Consider the following 26,942-nt stretch of genomic DNA (forward strand, 5'->3'; position numbering starts at 1 on the left):
CACGCAATGCTCCCTCTGCCACACACACACACACACACACACACACACACGTGTGAAGTGCCTTTCAGCTGCATGGAATGTTGGCCGGCTTCTCTTCAGTCTCTAACTTGAGCTTTTATGTGTCAAAGTTACCTAACCTGCTAAGTAGGTTATTAAACCAGGCAAAACATGCTATTTACAACATGGACAGGGGATGTGAACACGTGACCTTCGTGTTGTGAGGAGACATTGTTATGCATATCAGACTTAGTGTCTGGAAGACGTTTGCTGGGTCGCTACAACATGCTTTATGCTCTAAAATCGACCTTGTCTCATCATATTCAGAATTAAATGACACAAATACAGTCAAGTTACTGAACACGCTTTTGTAAATACTACCTTTTTTAACTGAAGGGCTATGATGAACGCACTTAGTAAAATCTGAATTCTACTGTAAAGTTCCCCCAAAGAAAAGAGCTATCAGAAAAAGGTATCCAAAGCTTGACAGGGACCTTCTCAGTATGCGACCACGAGAACTGTCGATTTCACCGCTTCTGAGACTCAGGGAGCAGGTGGTTCGACGACAGTCAAGTGCTATGAGAACACGCCGCATTTCACGGTGCCCTGGAATTGGGTAGTGAGAGGAAGAATAAACACAGTGGCACTTAAGAAATTAGATCGGTGAAACACTAAAACTTTAGCACTATGTATGCAAAATCCCAAGCATAACTTTAGAAGGCTGATTAGTTGGCAAAGTCAAGGTCTGTCTGGAAAAGGTCCAGCCATTGTTAATATGATGAGAATGGTTTGTGCAATATCAAAGTGACCGACAGCCAAGGAGAGTGGACTGGAATGCTCATGCGTGAATAATAATGACTTCCTTGTACTAGTCAGTGGGGGCGGTAGACACCACTGAGTGAGCATGTGTACTGTGTGGCCGTCGTATTCAAAATGACCAAGTGAGTAGAGCAAAGAATGTGCATCAAATTTTGTCTTAAGCTTGAACACTCCCCCACTGAAATTATTTGAATGATTCAGAAGGCCACAGCTATGGACAACCGGTGACTGGCAGCTTCATCAGGACACTGTGCCCACTCACGCATCACGTCTCATCCAGAGTTTTTTGGCAAAACATCCTATCACCCAGATGACTCAGCCCCCCTGCAGCCCTGACTTGTCACCCTGCAACTTCTGGCTCTCCCCCAAACTAAAGCCACCTTTGAAAGGGAAGAGATTTCAGACAGTCGATGAAATTCAGGAAAACATAAGGGGGCAGCTGATGGTGATGGGGAGAACTGTGTGAGGTCCCAAGGTGCCTACTTTGAAGGGGACTGAGGCGTCATTGTCCTGTGTACAAAGTTTCTTGTATCTTGTCCAATAAAGGTCTCTATTTTTCATAGTACAAGGATGGATACTTTCTGAACAGCCTATTACTGTTACTTGAATCCGTGTACAAAGGGGCTCCTCCAGATTCTAAGTGACACTCAGTAAAGAAGCAACTCAATTGTTCTTGCGATGCATTTACTCCAGGGAGAACAAAAAGAAGATAAATTTTGTGCACGAATCCTTCCTCAAGGCGAACGATCAGAAAGCCTGTGCCTTCAGCCTTCCTTAGTCATCCGTGAGAGGCACTGCCCCCGGGTTCCGTTCACTCACCTGGGGCCAAGCAGCGGCCAGACAGTCCCTGTCTTCCACCGCCTCCTGGGGACTGCGCCTCGGGGACTGCGCCCGACTTCCCGCAGCTGGCCCTGTTCCCCGACTGCCCTGTGAGCTGTTCCTGTTGCTTCTCCTCCCGGCATCCAGCCGTGCTGCCCCACTCATCCTGGACTGAGCATCGTTAGAGCCTGTGTCTGCCCCGTCTCTCTCTCTCTCTCTCTCTCCCCCTCTCTCTCTGCCACGTTGACCTCCTGTTGAGGTGGATTAAGGAGAGGGTCGTGAGGCAGATGCCCAGGGCAGCCATCTCGGTGGAGTGTGTTCTACCGGAGAACACCGTTGTCACCGGCAGCCCGCTCCAGGAGCACGCGGCAGCACGGAGCTGGAAGGGCAGCCTGGCCAGCTCCTCCAGTCCGAGGACGAGCTCCCCAGACCCTGCTTCAGCCTGCTCGTCTGTCAATAACCTACCAAAGGTAGGTCCTGCGAGAGACAGGGCTTTTCTTTTGCCTGCCTGCCTGCCTTCCTTCCTCTCCTCCTTCTTGTCCTCCTCAGCATCTTCAGGGGCCGTCTCGTGAGGGCAAGGTGAGGCACCATGAACTGCTGTAGGGGACTAGACCTTCTGCTCACTTTCCCTGTGCGTTCTGCAGCGTTAGGGGGATGGACACGGTCCAGTGCATGGGGTTCAGAGCAAGCGGGGAGAGTGTGCAGATTAATGGTGGGAAGAAATTCTTCCTTTCATTCCCTCTCTACTGCTCTTCCAACAACTGAACCAACTCCAGCAGTCCCGTCTCTCCCAAAGCAAAGCCTACAGGTTCTTCTGGGCATGGAGGGAAGTGGGTTGCCTTTGCCTTATTGGTGAACCATGATTCCGTGGGGACATCTGTTCATTTTGGTCTGTTCTAGCTCAATGTCATAATCCATTGCATCTTGCCTGTGTTTAGTTTTACCCTCCATAAACTAGAGGGGTGGCTTCTTCGAAGATGAGTGGTAGAGAAGAGCTATGTTGAAACTGTGTAAAGGTCATACACAGAAGAACATGGAAAATGACCACCCACTGCTCCTGCTGGCCCCCCAGCTGGCTAGAAATCACATTCAGGGCAAACTCAGAGATCATAAATTGAGAGTGTAACATGCCTAAACATAGGGGATTTGCATGCGTTATATGAATTAATGTGCCTTTTTTTAATTCCTCTGAGTTTTGCATTTCACAGACCACCAGCTCCGTGTGAAGGCTGTGAAGCTCTCCCAGAATTATCTGAGAGAAGCATTTCGTAACAGATGGCAATAAACACACTACGATGGGCCCTATTCTGTTTTATTTTATTAGACCAGGGTTATAGCCACAGTTATGAACTTAATCTGTTTTTTTTATAGCTGTGGTAGTGGTTTACGTTGCATTCATATCGCCAGCTGCCTCTGCCGCCTCAAGTGCTCCTTGCTGCTGGATGCGGCTAAGGGTGGAACAAATAACTCGCTTAGTGCCATGTCCCGTCGATCTGAATGAAAAGAGGCTGTTTCTAGTAAGGCGGCTTGGGGCATGGATAACAAGCAAGCGTGGTTGTAAGTCAGATGCATGGCTACAACAAAAGATTCAAAAGAAGCATCAATTTTAAATAACGAAGGAGTTTTAGTAAGATTCATACTAGATCAAATCAAGTGAGGAACAAAGGAGAAAATTGCGTGGCTGGGAAACAATGGAAAGGGTAGGAGAAGTGAAGAGAATTTGCTCATGCAGTGCGGTGTCTGGTTTAAATAAGATTGTCTAGGAAATTATATGTAATCAATACACAGCAGAACTTGTACAATTGGTACCGCTGATTGCAGTAATAACCTGAACTTCCTTAAACACCCTAGCTCAGTCACAGCTACGCCCATTAAATTTCTACTTATTTCTTGTGGAGAGCAGTGTAGCTCTCCCCTTTTCTCACTGCCACCACCCAAGCTACTTGGATTGCCAGTCTGCTTGCCGATACCCAGACACCCGGAAGGGGACGGCATGCATATTGCCCATGAGCACTGAACCCTGGTCAGGGAATGGAGGGTCACATCCTACTGGCATTTCGATGCATGCATCAGCCGTAACTGAGTTTTGTTAGAATTATTTAGGACTTGAAATCCAGGTAAACTCTGTTTCTACTGACATATTTTAATCTCTCAACTCAGGAAACTGAGGATCAGGCCCTGTGACCCCGAGTGGCACCAGGTCACCTTCCTGTGTCTAACACCCAGCATCAGAGAAAGGGAGAGAGAAAGCGCCCTCGTTTCAAAGCAACACCCAACCTCTGCTAGTTACCGATTATACTCACACCCCAACCTCCTTAGCAGCTGATTACAGAAAAGTGTTTTCTTTACATGATCAACAATTCCCGAGTTTACAGTGTATATCTATCACCTTATCTGGTAACGATCACCTACTCTCACGAGATTATGGAGGAAGCATAAGCAGGGGATTTACATCCTTCAACTGTTATGTATATTAGCTCTTGAATATACGCGCCTCTGTGTTTGGGACTTCTCAAAATAGTGAACATTTTCAGTTAAATTAGTTCTCTACTTATATTTTTAAAACGGCTGTTTCAGATGTGTTTTTATTATAGGTAATAGAATTCACGAGTTGCATTAAAGAAACCCATTGCACTGGCAATAGAAGAGTGGATTCAAGGACTGTATTGAATTTTGTGATTAAAAACGTTTGGATAGTAAAGATGCGGTCGGAAACGGGAAGAACATCCATCTTTGGCATTAGTCTCAAAATGCATGGGACTGGGATCTATCTATCTATCCTAGCTTCACTTAGTCAAACGTAGCAAATGGCCTCTGTTGCGTGAAATACGAGTGAGAATTTGGCTGTCTGTCCTCCTGCCCGGCCCCCTCTCTGCAGAGGCCTGACCCGGCCAGAAGGGGGCGCTGTCGAAGGGAGGCCCGGGAACGTTTCTATCTCCCGGGCGGGCGCATCCTGCTTCACTCTCCCGCACCTTCGAGCGTCCTGAAATAGAAGCACGGGACGCCAGCAGATCAGCAGGACTCGGATTCTGCCGTGGAAGCTAAAACGGAGCCTGTAAGGGCACCGCCTTCCCCCGGCCGCTCTGCTGTGTGCTTTCTGCTGAAGTCACTACCGACGGGAAGCAGGCTGCGGCTGGAGGAAGGTCACCTCGGCGGCCTCCTGCGTGGGCCCCCACGAACGCACCCCAGTTCCAGGGAGCTAGATGCTCGCACTACTTGGCCAAAGGGGTGAGAGACCTAGACGTCAACCCTTTCGCTATCATTGGTTAGCCCCGTTTAATTAACCCGTTAGCTAGAGAAATGGCTCTCTCCGAGCTCTTTCCAAGGTCAAAATCATCTCCGTGAGAGTGTCTGGGACAGATTGAGGACCTAGTCAGTGTTTCGGGGTGGGTGGGGCGGGGAGTGGCTTTCCCCCTAAGAAAAGACGGAGGAGTCACTGGACCCCCTAGTTCTCCTCAGTTGTAAAGGCCCCTTCCGTAACTGAGCTCGAACACACTTTCCAGATCCCTTTCCTTCCGTCACAGGGCAGCATGCAGCACGCGCTGGCTAGTAGAATGGACATTTTCTCATTTCTGAAATAGTGGGTATTGGTGAGGATATTCATTGCAACTTCAGCCAAGGTCTATACATTTTTCAGTATTCGGGTTAACTAAGTGTCTGGTGTCATCGATTCCAGGTTCGCTGCAGCTGGGAGCAGTTGGCTGAGGCTTTTCGGGGTGGCCGCCCCTGAGCTGGGCCTGGAGCAGGGCGTGGGGCTTGGGTAGGACGGTCCACTGACATTGTTTATATGTGAAAACTGCGTAACAGGTGAGCCCGTGAGCCTCACTCATTCATGGCGTCACCGGGAGCAGCAGCGGACTCGACGCCAGGTGTCACCCAACCCAGGAGGCAGTGTCTTGGGTGGAGGGGAGAACAGGACACGGTGAACAGCGTGAGTGAACTTCAGGAGAGGACTGCCGAGTCACAGCTCAGGCACATGCTCTCACAGGTAACCAGTGGAAAGGTCCCCAATAACAGTGACTGTTATGTTCCTGCAGTGCACTGCTGACTGTCCAGACGCCACGCCCATTCTGTTTACTCTCCTTGGAAACCTGCCCGTGGGCTGAGCATCACCCGAGGAAAGCTGGCTTTCCCAACACAACCACCCTCTGAAGGATTCAGAAGCTAAAACAGGAAACCTCGACACGCACGCGTCATTTCGGTTTGATGTCTCTACCAGGCTGCTGTGGTCCAAAGGGAAAAGCGTGAGTGGCCTCGTAGGTCTTTTTCAAGGAAATTGCTGCCATTACAGGAAGAAAAAAAAAAGCTGGATGAAGTAAACGCAAATGATCTGTCTACCTGATGCAACAACTGAGTTGGGTAGAGCGATAAAATATAATAACCGAGCCCTGGCTGGCGTAGCTCAGTGGATTGAGTGCGGGCTGGGAACCAAAGCATTGCAGATTTGATTCCCAGTCAGGGCACATGCCTGGGTTGCAGGCCACGGCCCCCAGCAACTGCACATTGATGTTTCTCTCTCTCTCTCTTTCTCCCTCCCCTCTCTAAAAATGAATAAATAAAATCTTAAAAAATATAATAACCGAAAAAGACCTGGGAGGTCATCTAACCCAATATTCCCCCCTCACCACAAATGAGTTTACAGCAGTCAGAGAAAATTGAAACGAAATGAATGTATGGGCGGCAAGGGAAGAGAAAGGGAGCGGTCGCACTGGGGTATTTTGATAGGCTGTTTTTCTAAAATTGAACTCAGACAGCCGTGGCTGACAGACTAACCAGGTTTTTGGGGATGTGACATTATTGTCTTTGAAGTCGTCTCAAGACGCACCAGCACAGAAACAGTGAAGGTCACACGGCAATAAGAACGTGTTTGTAATCTCAGAATTAGCTAGAGTAAATAAATCACCCCAAAAGTATCCTTTTTTACATGTTAGGCACAACCATAAATAATTAAAGGCATTGTGTGAGTAGATAACCCAGCAGGAAAATAATGCTCATATGACATCAGAGTGGAGCAGTTCACCACATGCAAGCTTTCGAAAGCTTAGTTCATCCATAAAAACTAGTTCGAAACTTTCTGATGGGCAGATATATAAAGTTTTATATTATATATCATTGTATGTATATTATATCATATGTTATATATAGCATGTCCACTTATCTTTTCTACCAATATCGATGGTTTATGAAGAAAAGGAAGTTGTAATACAGGATGATTTCTCTCTGCACTTTATGGTCCTTGAAGAACTTTTTAACTTCATAAATAATTCACCGCTTCACAGAATGAATGTGACTCTTTTGTTCTTACTCAGTTAGAGTCTAAGAACATTTCCCCCCAAAAATAATGTTGGCTGGTGAGCATATTTAATTCAATACATTAATTTACCTTTTCTAAACTTATTGTCAAAAACGTGTCCTGTTTTAAATGGAGAAGAAATATACGCAAGTTATATTAGAACATAAAACACAAAATACTGTCTATTATAAAACAAAAAATCTATGAATGTAACATTTCACTGTGCTTGCTCTGTGAAATAATGACTCTGGGATACACGCAAACACAGAGATACAAGACGAATCTAATTTCCTCCTTCGTTTTAGAACTCAAATTATTGTACTGAAAAAGATGAATAAAATATGTGACTGAGTTAGGAGCCAAAATAAGATTGTATGCAAAGAGCAGGCACAATTCTACCAAACAGAGATGAAACAGAAGCTACTTCTGAGGTCACCAAGTCCTTTGTCGAATGTAGTCGTTTTTCCAGGGCCCTCATCTCTCCTCAGTCTTTGTGACCCACACGTGTCTGGGGACATTGTCTTCAACTGGCTTCTATTCCTCTCCACACCCTGATTCATGCCCTGCCCCTGAGAACTCTCCTTCTTTTAGTTACTTCTACCTGAAGTAGTGCCGTTATTATACCCTTCATACTGCTATACATACTCGGGGAAGTAAGTCTTAGGAAGGGTAAGAAACTTATCCAATACACTGCATTCCACAGGTAAGAACCTTGCTCGATGTTCCACAGCTCACATGGGACAACACCAGGAGCGTGGCAGGTTTGCCTGGGTGCGGAGCTGCACATCCCATGGGACGGGACAGGCGCAGTGGGCGCAGATTCAGTGATGGGCAGTGAGGGTAATCAAGTACGGATAAACCGCATGAGGAAAGTGTGCATTGACCAACTACGGCTCTCCATCAGAATGTGGAAATAATTCTTTTGGAGATGCTATTTGAGGATGTGGGAGGAAATAAGGTATTTAAAAACAACATGGTGAGGAAGAAAAGGAAAAGAGCTAAGAACACATCTTTGGGTTTTTGCACAGGCGAGGGTAGGGTGTGGAGGGGGAGGGATCTGTATTCAATGGCTCAAGGAGAAAGTCAATAAGGTGATAAGCTCTGTGTCTGGAATAGGGAAGGGACTCAGGAAGTGTTTAAGGAGATGCTGAAAGGAAGAGTTAGAGAAACGAATAGACAAATGGGAGCCAGAAAATCAGAGGCATAAGGAGAAGGTAATTAACATTTCAAAGTGGCACAGAGAATACAGCAAGACGCCAAAGACCCTGGATGTCCACAGCTTTGCTGCTTCCCAACGGTTGTTCCAAAGAACAAGTAGGAAGTGGGGAAAAGTGAGGCAGTGGCTCTTTCTTTTCCTTTTTTTTTTTTTTGAGACTAAAACAATTTGACACTAAAAGTTAAGAAAATTTAAGATGATATTTTTAGGTGGGACACTGGTTTAAGAAAAGGTTCATTTGGTTAACATAGGCAGGACCCAAATATATTGAGTAAAAAGAGTGATGTGGGGAAATATTTAAAGATGTGAAACAGATAAATTGGACTGTGAGACTTGACTTTTTCTTGCGATATGGTGTGCAAATTCTTGCTTTTACTTTTGGAGCCAGGATATTTATGAGAAAGATGGATAAAACATGGCCCTGGACATTAAACATACACAGTAGGTGTACAATCAGTGTTTGTGGTTGATTGAACGGACAGCTGAAATAGTCCCAGAGTTTGTAAAAAGAATCTTTTCCACTGACTTTATGAGGAAGATGAAACTCAATGGGGGAGAAAAGACTAGTTTTGTATATACAACTGAGTTCACAAATAAATAAAATAAAAGAAGGAGTAATCCTGAAACAAGGAAACAGCAACCACAAAAAAAATAAGCTTTGAATCTCTGCTCATCCAAGAAAGCATCCTGGGGCTGAGGACGAGTATCGAACTCTGGTTAACTCTATACTTGCAAAGGCATGCCATGCGGACTTTGCCTGCTACCCTTCAAACTGTGGGTATCACCTGCTCTCTTCTCATTCTAACCTGGCAGCACATGTCTTTATTTGAAAAGTTAGTTCCTTCATAGGGGAATTTCAATGGGATTACCAGTCCACCTAACGGTCTTTTCATTTTTTGCTTCAAACATCCCAGATGCAAGACATTAACTGCCTTAGAAATAATGCCTTCAGTGTCAAGTAAGCGTCTGTCCAGGACAATTCCTTAAAAGGAAGAAAGCGGCAGCACTCTTAAAATAGCATCAGGGAGTTTGGCTTTTCCTGGCTGTTGAAAGAGAAAAAAAACTGTTGATTGATTTTGTGTTCATGTTAGCCACTTAATTAAAATCTAATTCCATAAACAAAATTACATCGAGTTTTATAGATACTTTCAATCTTGTGGACTGATCACACATGTCTTTCTAACCTTTCTCGTCTTCAAGACATGCCAATCAACAAAAGGGTTCATTTAAATGACAACAACTTATTTTCTGCTGCCAGTTGTAAGAGTTTTCTGCAAACCTCTCTTTGTCTCAGACATACAGAGGGTGTCAAGACTAGGTCCCCTTCAGTTTCCACCTTCCAGAATCTGTGCTAGCTCTTCTTTTTCCTGACAGTTAAAGGGGACTCAGACGGGCAATTGTGCTCTGGTGATGCCCTCACGGGCCTCCATAAGTAAAAATGCTTCCTTGGCCAGTAGTAAAATCAGTCATGTCTCAGGAGGGAGTGAATGAATCGAGGAAAGAGCTATTTAACTTCTGGACCTTCATCCTTTTCTCCATATCAGAAGGCCCAAGAACCGGTTCTTCCCATTCCACTTGTCTCCCGTGGACAGTCATGTGTTAATTTAAGGAAATATCCTTTACACAAGCACAAGTTTGGTTGTTTGGAGTGACAAATAATTTCTTCTTGTTTAGTACATCCTATGCAAACCAGTCCCCTGTGGAGATCAAGTGCTGGTCTCATTGTCTCCATGGGCAATCACAGTGTGTACATGAGATGTAAGTGTCCAGGCTCCACATCTCTAGAGTACAGGGTGGGAGAGGAGGAGGAGGGGCAAAGGAAGGGGGGAAGGAGGAGGAGGAGGAGGAAAGGAGAAGAAGGAGGAGGGGAGGGGGTAGAAGAAGGAGGAGGAAGAGAGGGAGGAGGAGAAGGAGGTGGGGAGGAGGAGGAGGGGAGGGGGGAAGGGGAGAAGAAGGAGGAGGAGGAGGGAAGAAGAAAGACCACCTGCCTTCTTTATGGCAGGAGTGACTTTGTGCGGGCCCATTCCGATGTCTACGGCTGGAATCTCGACTCCCCTCCCGCCAGTGACACAGCAAGGAGCCCGGCCACCAAGAGTCATGAGTTAGTAACTTCTGTGTTCCGAAGCATTCTGGGTGATGGTGGGGAAAGTAGTAAATTGTGTTTTATAAGCTCTAGGTATTAACCTTATAAACCCCAATACTCACTCTGATTCTATCAAGGGTCAAAGATTTTTTAAAAGGGGGCTGCCTGCATTCTCCTTAATGCCATCGTGCTTGGGAAGGGTCTGGGCCAGCGCGTCATATAATATGGTCATTTATAGGAACTCTTGGGAGTGTAATGTTTTCATTGTGTCGTGGCTGGTCATGTTTTCTTGTTCATGTTGAAAACTAAAAAGTCGAAGTCAAACATGTGGTCCCACTTTAGTCAGAATATAGTTTGTCTGAGGTGACAGGTGGTCAGTAGCCAGTCAACATGAACGGAGGTGCGCTCTCCCCAGCGGGAAGCCTGCGGCACGTAATTGTCGGGGTGGTAGCAGCTCCAGAGATTCCGCAGCCTGAGGCCTGTGTCTGCCCTTCTCATGGCCCCAGAGTCATTGCGGGGGCTCCAAACGTTACTTCCTCATTTTATATGCAAAGGCATAAAGAAAGGGAGAAGGGTCTTTGTCAGATAATATAACATTTTATAACATAAAGTTGTCTCACAATTATCAGTTAAGTATATTCTTTCCCTGTGAGTCACCGAAAATAGTTCTGCCCAATATCATGGATCAGAAAGAATCATGTCAGTGGGAACCACTGGGTGAAAGGCTGGGAATACACAGAACAACAGGGGGCTCAAAGGACTTCCAGGAGCACAAGAATACTTGTCCACCGTGCAAATCTTCAGACACATGTTTCCACCACCCTCGCACCCAGCTCTGCTTGCCTTCTGTGTCTTTAGTTCTGGTTTACCTGCTTTTCTTACTTCCAATGCACTTTTATCTTGCTTCAACCCATGTAACTTTATGAACCCTCCTAGGTCTTTTGAGAATGAAGCGTATCTATACAAATAAGCACACATGCACATAAAGTAGACTTGTGCCAGCTGCTTCTCTATAACGTATTTTACAGAAGCTCATTTGAAGATTTTAAATGATTTCGTTTCCACAGACATCGACACAAACCTTCCGGTGATGCCAGAGTCAATGTCACAATAGCATATTGCACGGGTAGTTTTACAGTTTGTGAACAGCAAAGAACAGCATTCTTTTAAATGTTAGTGAGGTTTCCCAGTATTGTTCATAAATGGTCTTATGACGGGAATATTTTCATTTTGTTTTCTCTCATCCCTGTTCGTGGAACCCCGTGGAGTTACCACAGACCCAGGTGACACGGGGCCAGGGAACATGGCCCCCAGGCACCCCCAGCTGCTAAACCAGCTGAGCGTCCCCGGGCTGCACTCGGCCGTCCTCCCCGCCCTGCCCAACAGGCAGTTAGTTTGCTTTGTTGTTGTTTCAGTGTTTAATTGTGTGGGTTTGAACACGACAGGGATGTGACTAAAGCAGAGAGAGACAGAGAGAGGGTAAGGCCAAAAGCTGTTCTTTCTAATCTGCTATTTTGTGATTTCACTGTAAAAATAGAGTAATTATAAAAATTGTAAAAATGCACCGAGAGTTAAAAATAGCACAAAATTCTAAGGAATAAAATGTTAATAAGAAATACTGATTATAACATGGTTGTATAGAAAAATACAGTTATAAGGTAGTTCAGCTGGTAAGCAGAAAATGTCATGAGTAATTATTACAAGTACATCTCAAGGCTTTTGTTTTGCTTTGTTTAGCTAGGATGTTAATGTTACAGCAATTAAAGCCTTTGAGGAAATTTAGATTCATTTAGCTTTAGTTACAGGTGTTTTGGAGAGTCTTTCAAGTGTTCTTAAATTTAAAATCATAGTAATATATTTAGATGAGATGAGATTCCATCAAAATGATGAGCACTAGGTAAAACTATTTATGCACTTAGACAAGCACTGTTAGGGAATGTTAAAAAATTCAACACTGATATGTTAAGGTGATATGAATACATTTTTACACGGCATTTTTACTCCAAAATTATGTTGTTGCTAAAATTGTTTTTATTGAAGTAAAATGTTGAGAAATTTCTTTGTACTAAATCACACAATTGAGTTAGCACCTTACAACAAACATCTAATAGTGTATGAAAATCTCTATTCTTATATAAAATGCAGAGATACTAATATTCCTTCTGGTAATTCACAGATTTTGCTATCTCTTCATGGAGAGAATCCATCTGTACAATCAGAAAGAAGGAAAAATTGCCCTGGACATAATAATAAGAGATATTTCCTCTGTATGATCTTGTGGGAATGTAGAAAAGCTACCGTCTGTCTCTGAGCAGGAAAAGCTGTGGCCCTTGACACTAAGTAGAGGCAAAGAGCCCTCCCTTGAAGGTGACTTTGAAATTTAGAAATGTCCCACGGTCACTGGTATCCAAAGAAGGAGGGAGGTGACTAGACTGCTGAAGCTCTTACACCTAAACTGAATGGATATCTTTTTTTTTAAGATTTTATTTTTATTTATTTTTAGAGAGGGAAGGGAGGAAGAAAGAGAAACATCAACGTGCAGTTGCTGGGGGCCGTGGCCTGCAACCCAGGCACGTGCCCTGACTGGGAATAGAACCTGCGACACTTTGGTTCCCAGCCCGCACTCAATCCACTGAGCTACGCCAGCCAGGGGTGGACATCCTCTTGAAATGGACGAGACTTGCTGACTGTGAAAGAGTTTGGACAGAAGCTCCTCCACGAGGTGGCTTAACAGGTTCTCGTGGACACCTCCGCCTTTACTCGGAGGCCGTGCTACAAGCCCGCCCTCCCAGATCGCTCTGAGTGCGGGGGAGTGAGGCTGTGGCCTCCAAGCGACTCCCGATATAATCCTGAAAAGCATGCTCACGAAGCGTCGTGATAAGTGCCAGTCATGTTTTTGAAAACCTACGGAATTTACCAATGTGACAGTTTGGAGGGCAACACTCCTAGATCTTTGAATCCTGATTGAGATACCTTTCTAACTATATGCAAACAACTAAAATAACAATAGGGGAAGCTGGTCCCTGCACTAGCAGGCACTGTCTGTTCCTGGACATGGCATCTCCACTGCAGGGGCTGAGGGTGGAGGGACCTCAGCCTAATCAAGGCAGGGAGGAAGCCTCAGAGACCCAAGCAGTTCGAGTGCAGAGTAGGGTCTTGACTTTCCCAGAGGGGGAAGGCAAAACTTCTCGTGTTTATCTCTCAATGTCCATTCTGGGGTAAATGATTAATTTACCTCTGTTCAATTTGGTTCGTATCTTTGTTTAACTGTACATCCAAGTGGGCTGTTCATTGCAAAGCATCCTATGTTTTCTCATTTTTGTAACAAAGGTGCAAGGATGACCTCAGTGCTCCAGGAGCACTATGAATGTTGTTCAGAGTCACCGTCATAAATCCCTGCAAGGCTTTTGTACTGTAAGTGCTGAAAAAATAAGATGCGGAAAGAACGACCATGTGTTGGTGGTAGTCATTACTGAGGCAGGTGCTATCATTTGTTTTCCTAATCAGTACGCAGGGAATGGTGAATACCACTGCTGCTCGTTGCACCGAGTACATTTCCTTAGGGAAAATACCGAGATATTCTCATAGCAGCTCCGCCGTGCCATTGCATGCAACCTGGACTTTATTTTCTGAAGGCAAATTCCTGTTTGCGCTGTGTGGCCCAATGTTTCCATCTTCCCGTCTCTCTGCGTCCGAATGGACGTGAACGGAAGAGTGCCACCTGCTCACAGGAGCGGCCCCCTTCGTGGTCGCCCTTCTGAGAGCGAACTCCCAGCTGCGTGCTGCCACAGAAAGTAATTAAATTTAATAGGAGCCGCACTTAACGTATGGCCACCGAGGGAAATCGTCGCATTTCAACTAGAAGCCACAGCTTTTTAATGAATATAGCTGCCACTGTGGCACTTCCCCAGTAAAAGCAACTCTCACTGCCATTCCCCAGGACGACACTGGAGGTACTGTTTTTTCCCTTGATTCCTGTGCATCTTTACCATAATCTCTACCCTGGCCAGTGCACGGGCCCGTTCCTCTTTTCCTCCTTCACTGGCCGTGTCCGAGCTCTGAGGCCGCGGCGCTGGGTTTGTTTGACGGGAGGTACTTCCTCACTCCTGCTTCGACGTTCCCATCTGCTCCAGAGTAAAGCATGTAAAAGAAGCAATTATTTGCCCCTTAAAATCTAATGAGATATCGATTTTCACTGGATTTGAATTTAGGTCATTTACGCCTCAAAATCAAGAGGATGTTACCGTCAACTCTCTCTCTGTGAAACTGTGATACTTGGCAAAGTCATGAGCAGATTATATGCTACTTTTACTTAGACGAAAATAAAATAGACAAAATCATGCGACATAAATTATTTTGTGAGAAATAAACATCTGAAGTCAAACATTCGTATTTGATTTCAAAAGCAAAATAAATACAAGAAATATATTTTAAAGAAACAACTGTTTTTAAAGTGTAAGATATGAGAAACACTAGATAGTCACATGTTTTGTAGAGTGAACGGTGACATAAAATTCTAAGTGAATTTAGCAAGAGCCTGAATTTTTCTAAAATTATACTGAATTAGTCCCGTATTACAAATCCAGGAGAGTATCTAGTTAGTCAATTTTAAGCACTCAAGTATTGGGAACAATTTCATTTCTATGTGCTTAAACTTGGTTAACTTTATTCCCAAGATATTCAAACTTTGAAAAAGTTGATATTAAATTATTCTCTACTTATTTTCTTTTTAATAATCCATTTATTTTAAATTCATATTTTATTCCTTTAATTAATTTTCTGCAATTTTCTATCCAAATTATGGAAATGAAAATAAAATTTAGTAGTCAGGACTCACATTAAATAAAAGTTAAAACAGAAATAAAAGTATAAGAAAATAAAAATAAAATTTGGTAGCACTAAGAGGAAATACTGCGATTTGCAAAGACATGGGCAGATCTTGAGAATAACATAAAAAGCAAAATACATCAGACAGTAAAAGTTAAGAACCGTAAGATTGCACCCCTATACAGGATGTAAAACTGGAAGCCACCAATGAACAAACAGGAATAACAAAAACTCACATACACAGATACTGGTATGGCGATTATCAGAGGGAAGAGGGGTGGGAGGTAGCAGTGGGCAAAGGGGCTGAATATATGGTCACGGAAGATTTGACCTTGGGCGCTAGGCACTCAATGCAATGTGCAAGTCATGTATCATAACAGTGTGCACTTGCAACCTCTATAACCTTATTCGCCAATGTTAATGTCATCCATAATTTTAAAAAATATTTTATTTATTTATTTTTTAGAGAGGGAAGGGAGGCAGAAAGAGAGAGAGAGAGAGAGAAACATCAATGTGCGGTTGCTGGGGGTCATGGCCTGCAACCCAGGCGTGTGCCCTGACTGGGAATCGAACCTGCAACACTTTGGTTCGCAGCCCAAGCTCAATCCACTGAGCTATACCAGCCAGGGCTCATCATCCATAATTTAAATAAAAAAATAAAAGGAAATTAGATTAGACTATGGTGAGATGCTGATAATTCACGTAAACTCTTTATTAACAGTCGCACTCTGTGGTTCCCTGGGGTTGGAGCAAACTGAACAATGGCTGCCCCATAGAAACGACCCTGAATATTAGTTGCAATGGCTACTCATTTGACTTTTTAACTAATAGAAATGTAAGATGAAATATTGCCTTAATCACTGTCTGAAAAGTTTTGCTGAAACACTGCTTTGTGACAATTGCTATGTTCACACCTTAGGGAGGTACAGGCAAGACTTTATAAATAAAGATCTTGCATCCTATAAAGAAGATGTGGTACATATACACAATGGAATATTAAATGGCCATAAAAAATGAAATCTCGCCATCTGTAACAGCGTGGATGGACCTAGAGGTCATTGTGCTCAGTGAGATAAGTCAGACAGAGAAAGACAAACACCATATGACTGCACGTATATGTGGGGTATAAAACACAAAATAAACAGACAAACAGAGAACAAGAACAAACTCATGGATCCAGAGAGCAATCCGGGAGGTACCAGACGGGAGGGTGCGGGGGGCCTGGGAGGAGAAGGCGACGGGACCGAGCAGCACAGATTGGTCGTCACAGGACAGTCACGGGGTGTACAGCGCAGCGCAGGGGGCGCAGGCGGTCACCCTGCAGTAACCGTGTGTGATGCCAGGTGCGGGGGTGCTGGACTTACAGAGGAATCACTTCATATGTTCTGATTCCTCACGTTGGAGAACTGTCTGAGCACAGTTGTATGTGCTCACATGTTGGATAACGGAGCACTGTGCTGTACCCCTCACACTGATAGAATATTGAACGTCGGCCATAACTGAAGGATGGAAATATTTTTTTAAAGATCTTACATTCTGAGAAGATAAAATTAGATCTACATTGTAATTATATGAAATACATATTTTTATTGTATATTTTCTATAAAATACATATGTGTATATAATGCACACCTTGTATGGACATCCAATATAAAATATATATCACATATACATCTATAATACTATATATGATAGGCACATAGATCCACAGGAAATGTAAGGCAGAGAGTAATAAAGTCAATGGGACATGTCTGAAAGTTCAGAACAAGATGAGAGTTCTTAATGCAAAGTTAGGACTTAATGATGCTTAAATTTCAGAACTCATTTAAGCATTCATTTTTGGTTTCTGATCCTGCATACTAGTGTAAGTCCCTTAGTAAATTATGTAAGAGACATATTCTCAATTTATAATATTTGCAATAAGTGGCACTTATGCTTAAATTAATAAAAATAATATTATGATATAGCTCAATTTTAAAAGTTATGTTCTTAATATACAGGGAATATATTATTCTTGAAATATGTACCAGGATGATCCATACTCATAGGTAATTAAAAAGTTATTCAAGGAGAGCTCAAATTACTTCCACTGTTTATTATTACTATCAGTGGTAGGAAACATTTTTAATTTAATCTTTATTATATTTCCCATTTAGTCCCCTTATATCCCTTTCTCCCCAGCAATCATCACAAGGAAATACATTTTCATCTTCCATAATAGCATAAAAGACCATTTACCCTTAATGAGAAGAAACGAGGACATACAAAGGCCTCACTGTTAAATAAGAACAAGAGATCAGGGGAAAGACCTGAAAATATGTGCGTTTAAATAATTCCACTTGTAAACATGTAAAAGATGGCTTTCTTTAAACCAATACACTTAAGTCTGATAAGCAACTATTAAGTACTTTTATATCTCCACAAAAGAACACTCTCAAAGCAGAGATTTTTTTATGTAGTAACTGAAAACTGGTCATAAATATGGCAATCCATCTCCTGTAAGCTCTCCAAGTGAAGACATGGGCGTAGGAACTTGAACTCAGCCAGAGACTCTGTTACGAATGTATGCGAGTGGCTTATGACTCACCGAAGGTGATCGTCTTGAGAAATAGCCCTTCTGCCGCATGTCTTATGGTATCGCCTACACTGCGTTACAGACTCTAATGGAGGTCATCCGTTCCCAAAGCTGATGAACTCGGGATAGTGTAGAGCTTTGTAAAGTCAATTTATTAGGGAACAAAGAAAATGTTCGGATGTGTATTTGTAAATCACATATTGAATTTTTTTCCTTAATACGATGGAAGGTTTTAGAGAAATCTACAAGTTCATTTGTTATAAAGAGAAGGCTAAATGGAAAATTTTGAAGCTTAGATAACACTATATTTCATCCAAAAATATTTTATTCCTAGCAAGTTTATTGATTGAAATGTATCGTCTATGTACAATAGTGAAGTGAAAAAAATCATAACTATGTTTTTAGTATTTTCCTGCTTTTAGAAAAAGAAACTAGCCCTGGCCGGCGTGGCTCAGGGGATTGCGAGCCGGCCTGGGAACCCCAAAGGGTTGTCAGTTCGATTCCCAGTCAGGGCACATGCCTGGGTTGCGGGCCAGGTCCCCAGTAGGGGGTGCTTGAGAGGCAACCTCACACTGATGTTTATCTCTCCCTTTCTCTAAAAATAAATAAATAAATAAATAAATAAATAAATATATATTTTTTTTTGCAAAAAGGAAAAGAAACCAGAGGATTGCCCTCACTTGGTCACCGGCGGCGGGGACTCCCTAGGACGATGAACTGGAGGTGCTGAGGGCCTGTTCTGCTTTCATATTTCCCTTTAAGTCCCCAACATATCATACATTTTCCTCATGTCAATGTCCATTTCCAGTATCATAGACATCACGTTGTTCATCTTCCCCAAGCGGCCTGACACTCTGATACTTTACGCTGCATGGTGAAGGCAGGTGGGCGCGTATCTGCCAAGTCAAAGGGCCTGGGGGAGGCGCAGCAGGGAGTCACGAAGCTAAAGAGCACGCCCGTTCTGCCAGCCCGTGTGGAAGCCCTTCCCCAATGCGGATAGGCCACTGTGATATGGGCAGGTAGAGCAGAAATTTCCTTAAAAAGTGTTAAGTCATTGTAATTTGTGCAGCAACAAAACAACAATAGAGTTTGACATCAAGGGAGGACTTCGGGCCCGTAAAACTGCCCAGGGCAACACCACAGCACTCTCAGCACTTTCCCCAGTGTGCCTGGGTTTTGGGTGGATGTCCTTCCCTCCAGTGACCCCATCCTTTTCCTGCTTCACCTAAAGAGTTTCATTTCCCTGGCTGGTGTAGCTCAGTGGATTGAGCGTGGGCTGCAAACCAAAGCAAAGAGTTTCATTTCATCAGGGAGATTAAAGCATTACAGCATGAGGCTCTGCAAACGTTCAGACGTCCCCAAACTCCAATCCAGACTGCGATATCAACATTAACTCTGTTTTAAGTTATTAGAAGACAAAACATAGTAGACTGTGTTAAAATAGCCTTAATGATTTACTTCGACCAACTAGGAATAAGTATATTTCTCTATGAAAAATACAAGACCATTTATTTTCTTTATGTTCAGTTATAAGTACTTAGATTCCAAACAAATTTAGGAAAAGCCGCCATGTAGTAAGGAATAAAGTGAAGTTTCCCCCTTTTTAACTGTCTGTTTTTAACAATGCAGTAACTAACTGGCACTTGACTGATTACCAAAGTTTATAAGTCCAATAAAATTCAGAGTGATGTTTCTCAAATAAAGTCCTGGTGATAAATAAGTCTCTCCAATTTTAAGAGCTGCCTTTTTTGGTATAATCTCACATGTGTGTGTGCGTGCGTATGCGTGTTCTCTCCTAAACAGGACCATCTTTTCACATGGGTCAGTTTGCCGTATATGGTTTCCTGAGAATCCCACTGCCGCATGCCAAGTGAAGTCTGGTGAGATGGTACATCAGTGTTGCCTTACATGGGCTTACCGAACAAGTATACATTTTCCCGTTTGAAAAGTCAAGATAATGCTACTGTCCAGGGTGATGTTTTATGGAGATTCAAACAGGTTAAGGAGTGTTCAAATGACTAGTGTCACGTGTCATATCTGGGCCATTCCCAGAGGTCCCACCAGTACTAGCCATTATATTTTATTTTGATTATTATTATTCCTTTCCTAAATTATAAAAAAAAATATTCAAAATGTAGACAGACGGAGGTCACTTTGCATATTGTTTGCTATTGCACCAAACCTTTCTACTTGATCAGAGAACAGGACAGCAGACAGATGTCTTGAAAGAGGCAGTATCAGAAGTCAGAGCTGGCCGGCCACGCACTGGAAGAAGCTCAGGGCAGGGGTTCTACTGATTTACTGGGGGTTCACTTTTAATGCAACAGTTGCACCTCTCCGCTCGCCTTCTGCTTCATAACGAAGGTCCGATTAATGAGCCATGTGGGTCCACAGTGCACGATGAGCTACACCTAGGTAAACGGCGTTCTAGATGCTCGTAAGTTTTTTAACTTTATATTTATACTCTGCGTCCACTCTACCTTGGCCTTCGCAGCTGCAGAGCCAAATTTCTTCGGCAGCAATTCTCTTCTCAGTTTCTGTTAAAATACCATCTGCTTTTTCCAGTGAGCGCGCGATAAGGAGAAGTCCATTCATCATCCGGAATTATCGGACGCTATTTTGCTGCATCGCGCCACTCTCGCCATCTACAGAATCGATGTGAGCTCTTTCTCCTTCTTTTGACTCCGACGGAGAGGTCCTGCCAACATTTTATTCATTCAGTTCAGCCTCTGAGAACGTGTTCATCTTCCCCATCCTAACACGCAGGAGACTCCTGGTGCGCAAAGGGGCCCGTTCTTTCTTCTCCTCCCAGCGCGTTTGCTGTGTTCTGCGCAATCGATTATTCCGCGGGGGCCTTCGGCCGTTGGGGGCTCCCTGGGCTGCCAGGAAAGCGACCGCGGAAAATCAGGAGAATACAAATCGTAAACACACAATTGAGAACCGTGTCTGTCTTCCAGGCTGGTTTCCATACTGAAATGGTTCGAGAAGGACACTTTTGTATTGTTTTATCACAAGGTTAGAGTTCAATAGGGTTTGCAACTGGAACATTGACTTACACGCCCTCAGTCTCTACAGAACCCATCTCTGCAAGGTAGGTGTTATTAGCATCATTATTTTCATTGTCTTCGTTTTCAATCTCTAGGGAAAAAAAAATCATAACCCCTTGCTGGCCGCCATCCAGGTCGAACATCCAGGTGAGACTGAGGGTGAAAGGCACACCCCCTGGTCTGAGAACGCGCCCCTCTGCCTTGGGCGGGGGCTGCCTGAGCAAGGAAGGGCCCTAAGGGCATGGGGTCACACACACGCCCCGGAGAAAAGTGGTTCCCGAGTAGGTGGATACTCCTGAAGGGGAGGAACGAATTTCATTCAAGCTATAGTTCGCCCAGTACTCAGAGCTGAATGAAATCATTTCTCTCCAGCCAAGCGTAGGGTGTGAAGGCTGCACAGCGAGAGCGTGCGTTACGTCACTGGCAAGGACAGCATCTGACCCTCTTGTAAAAAACAAAACAAAACAATCAGTGTTGGTTCAGGGGTTCTTTAAGAACACCGCGATGTTTCTTACAGCCGAGCTCTGTGAGTGACAGTCCATCGGCCCCTCCCTCCGTCTGGCTCCTCCTCCTCCTCCTCCAAACCCCAGTCCAGCGGGAGAACGTTTCCACTCGCCGCACGCAGGCTCCACGCCCCTCTCAGTAGCCCATGAAGCCGCTGCTATTGTCTGTTTTCCATACGGAGCAAACAAAACCTCATTGTTACCACAGACAGACAGAAAAACAAGTTTTCGTGGTAATGCCAAGAATCCCAGGCCTAGTTAATGAGCTATAGGAAAATAATCTCTAGATTTCCAACTCGGATAGCTGTGAAAAGTTTAGATTACCTTGTTGCGCTCCCTTCTTCTACCTAATGTCCTAGAGAAAAGGCTAAATTGTACATGGGAAATGGTACTTTTCAACTAAAGCACAAATAGCCTTTTTGTGGGAGAAATACCTTCATCTGCAAATCTTAGATTTTTGCATCCCAATGGTCTTAATGGCAATTCCTATGTTACATTTTCCTCACCACTGGACTAAATGCAAATTTGTCCCTCATTAAATGTTCATTACACCAGGAGCAAATTAAAATCCTGTAATCAGGGTTGGACTAAACAATTCAGATTTTTGAGCTTCAGCAAAATCTAAATTGCTCTGTGCTTAACTCAAGTTCCCCTCGCCTGTCTGGGCCTGTTTCCCAGAAGGGACCTCTGCCACTCTTTCTGTTCTGGGAGTAGCAAAGTGGCAAGTATTACAAATTATACCGATTTCTTTCTGTTTTCTTTCTTTTTATTTTTTTCACTTTTTCTGTTTTCTAATGCTGTATATGCTGAGTAAAAAGCAATCCTCGGCCTTGTCCCCGTGTTCCCAACTCTTGAGGTCTGGCAGACAGAGAGTCAGCGAGTGTGGAATAGTCCAACCGCAGGTCTGGACTGCCCGCTCCCCGACGCCTGAGCGGCTCTGCCTTCGAGTCCGTGCGAGAGCTGGGGAGTTGGAGAGCTGGGGAGTTGCAGCCTCCGCCCACGCGGTGGGGCCCACCGCAGGCCCCCGCGGGGAAGCAGGTTTGACAGCTCACCCTCAGGAATGTGGCAGGACCAGCATTCTCCTGCACTTAGAACGTTTGCACGAGCGTTACCAAAACTTTCTTACTTAATTTTCATAAGCTGCTAACGTGATAAATATAAGCATGACACGACTTCCATTTCTCTCTTTTCCCAGCCATAAGAACCTCCAAAAACAGTGTCTACATTTTATCGATTTCTCACTTTACCTAAGCATGGTTAAAATAATTTTCTAACCCAAAGACTGAGTTCAGCATTTTCAACGCACAAAAGCTGATTGCGTAATGGAGGAAAACCCCGTGTGGGAGAAGTGTTCTGCGGAAGATAATAGCAGGGGTGTGACTGAAGGCGCAGGAGAAGTGAACCCAACCTGCACGTCGGCAGGGCGGGGCTTCCCGTTCACACGCCCGCCGCCACACGGGACCCTGGGCTCGGGAGGGCCCGCGGCACTGAAATCTTGGTCGATTTTAACCACGGGCCTCCCAAATTAGGGAGCAGGTTCTGAAGACAGAGGGAGACAGTTGACTGATTTACTGTAAACCAGTCATCAAAATCTAAGCCCCACATACACATATAACACGTGGCTTAATGTGCGTCCAGTTTTTTAGCACAGTTCTTTCTTTAGCAATCTGAATTTTCCCTTGAACTCGGAAGACAGCGTTTTGTCATTTTTCTCGCTTTCAGGCAGCGTGTGATGGTGGAAAGAAACTGGCTGCTCGGGCTTTGTCTGATACAAAAATGGGCCTTGTGAGGAGAGATCTTTGGCCAAAAAAACAAAACTTAGAAAACCGAGTGACGACTATGCTGATGCATGTAAAAAAAAAAAAATAGAAGTTTCGGGTCTGGATTCACCGAGGCCTTGTTGGCTTTGAGTTCAAAGGATGTTTTGCCCACAATTGCTGGGGGCGGGGGGGGGACAGAGAAAGTCATTCTTGTTTGGATTAAGGCACACTCGTGTGCTACCGACCACTGCCCCCCTAGGACAGAAGTGAACAAAGGGGTAGTTTAGAGAATATACGAAGAATTCCAACAAAACAATGAAAAAGGATAAGGTGATAGAAAGCAGATTAACTGATCTGGACAGGCCATCCAGAGAACAGCTAATAAACACGACAAGAATACTCAACTGCACTAGTAATCACAGGTGAGCAAATCAAAACCACAGTGAAATAGCATTGTATTTCGATGTACAGTGTCTGAGAACACAGCTGCTCACACGCACATTCTTGTACTGTTTGGTGGAAGCACAATCTAGTACCACTACTTTGAAGCAGCCCACCCAGTGGGCCTGCGGCGTCTGGCCTGCCGTGGGGCCACTCGGTCCCCGGCTGCGCGCCCCGGGGAGTCACATCCTAGTGGGAAGGCAGGCGTGTGCGAGTCTTCAAGGCAGCATGGCTCGTGATGGAAAAAAAATCTTACTATTACTTAAAAATGGACCCCCAAAATTGTATTATATTCATATGGTGGGATATTACATAGCCCTTGAAACAAGTAAAGGAGAGCAATATCCACCAACAATAATTTTTTTCATGTTAAAAGAAAAAAGCAAACTGCAAAACTCTTGAGCTTTTAAAAACACAACAGTGAACGCTATTTCTAGTTCATGACTCCCTGACATTTATCTTACAGATATAAACATATGAAGAGAAATGACACCGACTTGAAAGCTATCATTACAGAGAGAGAGAGAGGAGGGGGAGAGAGAGAGAGAGAGGGAGAGGGAGAGAATCAGTGGAGGGCACAAACAAGGCTTCAACTTGGCTCACAGCATCTTATGTCAAAGCTGACCTCGGAAGGACACGGCACGTGTACTCCCAGTAGGTCCGACAGCTTTTGCTCCGACCAAGGGGAGGGCATCGGCGCGGCCGAGTTTGGGAAACGAACAGGTTTTCCCAGCGCTGTCTCCGTGAGCCCCTCCCGACAACTGGCAATTTGAGCGGGGCGACACGAGGCAGCTGTCTGGAGCAGAATCTGCCACACGGTGTGAATTATCTGGCGTTTCCTCTCGGCTTTTGCCTCATTAGCAATCAACGCCATCACCAATTACAAAGACAACATCTCTTCACACCATTACGTGGGCTCGGCAATGCAGAATGCAATCCAGCTGCCAGAGGCAGGGCCGTCCCCTCCAAGCCGAACCCCTGGGCGTGTTCGGTGCTGGGCCGAGGAAGGGGCGGCTGAATCTCGAGGAGCCCTGCTCTCTCGGACATGGGCAGAAACGGGCCTAACCCTTTTCTCTCATCTCCCCCACAACTCAACCGTCCCGGCTTGCCTGACATGGGCTGAAAGGCCACCTGTCCTCCCTCACAACCCTGCCTCTCCGGCCCTGCAAGGAGCGTGTGCCGCGGTGGGGGGAGGGGAGGCCCTGGCACCAGCCCTGCAGTGGCTGCGCCCTGGCTCCCTCGGGGGGCACAGCTGGCCCTGTCACTGGTGCCAGGGATGCAGCTGTTCGGTGACACGCACTGCGTGCATCGGGGCCACGGGGGCCATGTGTGCATTTGGTGGCAGATAATTATGGGCACTTTCACATAAGTGGCAACAGAAAGAAACCTTCGCGACCAATCCCCACTGTCAGCAGTTTTGGAGATGAAATCCATCCCTTTACATCTGCTTCTGTGCTAAGTGAAGACAAGCTTGGGGATCATCGTATCGAACGGGAGACGAGCGTTCTTAAATTTAGAAATGTAATTCTCAGATATTTAAAACAAAAAGGGGCCCAAGTGGCTACAGTATTACACACACACACACACACACACACAAATACACACACACAAGTACACAAATACACAGTGATACTTTTGCAGTTTGAAATGGACTCCCTTCCCTGTTTAAACTGTTCCTTTGCTCGGTGACTAGACTTCACATGTAAAATACTGCAGAGCCCTTGACGCTGTAATTTACTGTAACAGAATATGGCTTGCTATTTCAAACATGTGGTAATAATGTGTTAATGGTAAAAATAGGGCCGGCTGAGGGTGGGGTAGAAGCCTGCTGGTATTCCCTTCTCATTTCGTTGAACGATTATTTCCACAGTAGGCACTTCAGATCTCCCTGAAGCAAATGGATTTCGGCAGCCTACTTTTAGGCTGTGTTTTGGCTTTAGGTTAATGATTTGTTGTCCATAGTGTTCTCAGACCAAGAAAATGGAATGTTTCCCATTTAATCAGGTTTATATTACTTTTTAATTATTCATTCGCTTTTGTGAGTGAAGACTCAATCAGAACCTCAAACATTCAAAAATTTTGGTCATAGATTGGATTACTAATAAGGTAAACGTAAGACCCCAGATTGTGGGAAAGTGAAGGGGGAGGGGATGGTCAGCCCGAGGTCACGTGACTGAGAGAGCCATTCCAAGGAAGGCTGGGAAATCTGTCAGCCCATCTTTTGCCACCTTCTATTGCCTATCACTTAGCAATAGAAATGCCAGCTCCTGCTAAGAGCCAATATTCTAATAATAGTCCGTGTTCTACACTGAAGACTGCCTTTGAATCTTTACAGAACCGGACAGCTGAAGCACTAACTGAGAAACGTCCTGCAGAGAGGAAAGAACATGTATCCTGCCCACCCATGCTCGGATGGTCTGTGGGCTGAGACTTCGCTGAGGTCTAAACCTTGTCATGGCCACGTGCACTTCTGTGTAGTTCAAGGTTAACCACGACAGTCTACAGGCTAAAGCCAGGTGTCTTGCTGAAAACCATGCCAGTTAAAAATATGTATATACACACAGCTGTACACGCTCGACATGAGCTGTCACAAACAACCGCAGGAACGAGAGCAGCCAAGACCGCACTCACTGAGGTCCTGACTCTCGCCCACTGGAATCTCACCCACTGGCTCCTGCGCTGTCCGCAGCGGAAGCCTCTCCCTGCAAATGTTCTCCTGGGCCTCACATGCCAAGACTCCTCCACTCCTCAAGGTTCCTGGCCACGCACCGATGCATCAGTTTTATAGGGACATAACATTCCTACCTTCTGCTGTTGAGCTCCGGACCAGCTTTGAAATTAGACTTTGGTGTGAGAGAGATGGAGAGCTTTAATCATCTTCATTGTGATTATGATGAAATTAGAGAATGATCGCACTTAGAATCAGAGCCAAAAATCAGACTTCTAATAGCTCTCTGAATTAAGCCTTCCTCCCCCAGATCTCTGCCCTGGGTAAAAGCCATGGTCTGAGAATGAAATGAGGAGCATGTAAGTAAGGTCAAAGACAGGAGCTATCTAGGAATGCGAGGACGGGGCCCAGGAATGCCAGCAACCCGTGGGCTGATCGCAGCAGGGCTATTTCCAGCCTTGGGCCCTGAGCAGCTCCAGAGCTCCGCGGGAGGAGGTCCTGCTGCGAGGACCACAGTCGAGAGGACTCAGAAAACCCTTCGGGGAGCTGGCCAGACAGCCGGCAGCCTGACGCGTTGTTCTGCCTTATCGTCTCTCCTGCCACAACTCTCCTTGGCCGTATCCACCCGGAGCACAAAGGCCCACTTAACATCGTCCGCCCAGGTCAGCCTCCTGGGTGGACACCAAGCTGAAGGGAAGAGGAGAGTCGGACTAGAGGGGCGAACAGAAGGGCCCCCCTGGAAAACACCTCCCCCGGATGAGCTGTGCACACCCTGTTTCCTCCCCAGGCTCTTCCATCTTCTCTGGGAAAGAAAGTCTCCAGACCCCCCTCCCCGGTTCATCCTGCACAGAGGAGGTTTCTCCCCCGTTATAAACGGGCAAGAAGTGGGGTGCA

Source organism: Phyllostomus hastatus, unplaced genomic scaffold, assembly GCF_019186645.2.
Source record: "Phyllostomus hastatus isolate PE091 unplaced genomic scaffold, TTU_PhHast_1.1 phas_contig_159, whole genome shotgun sequence".
Taxonomy (NCBI): Eukaryota; Metazoa; Chordata; class Mammalia; order Chiroptera; family Phyllostomidae; genus Phyllostomus; species Phyllostomus hastatus.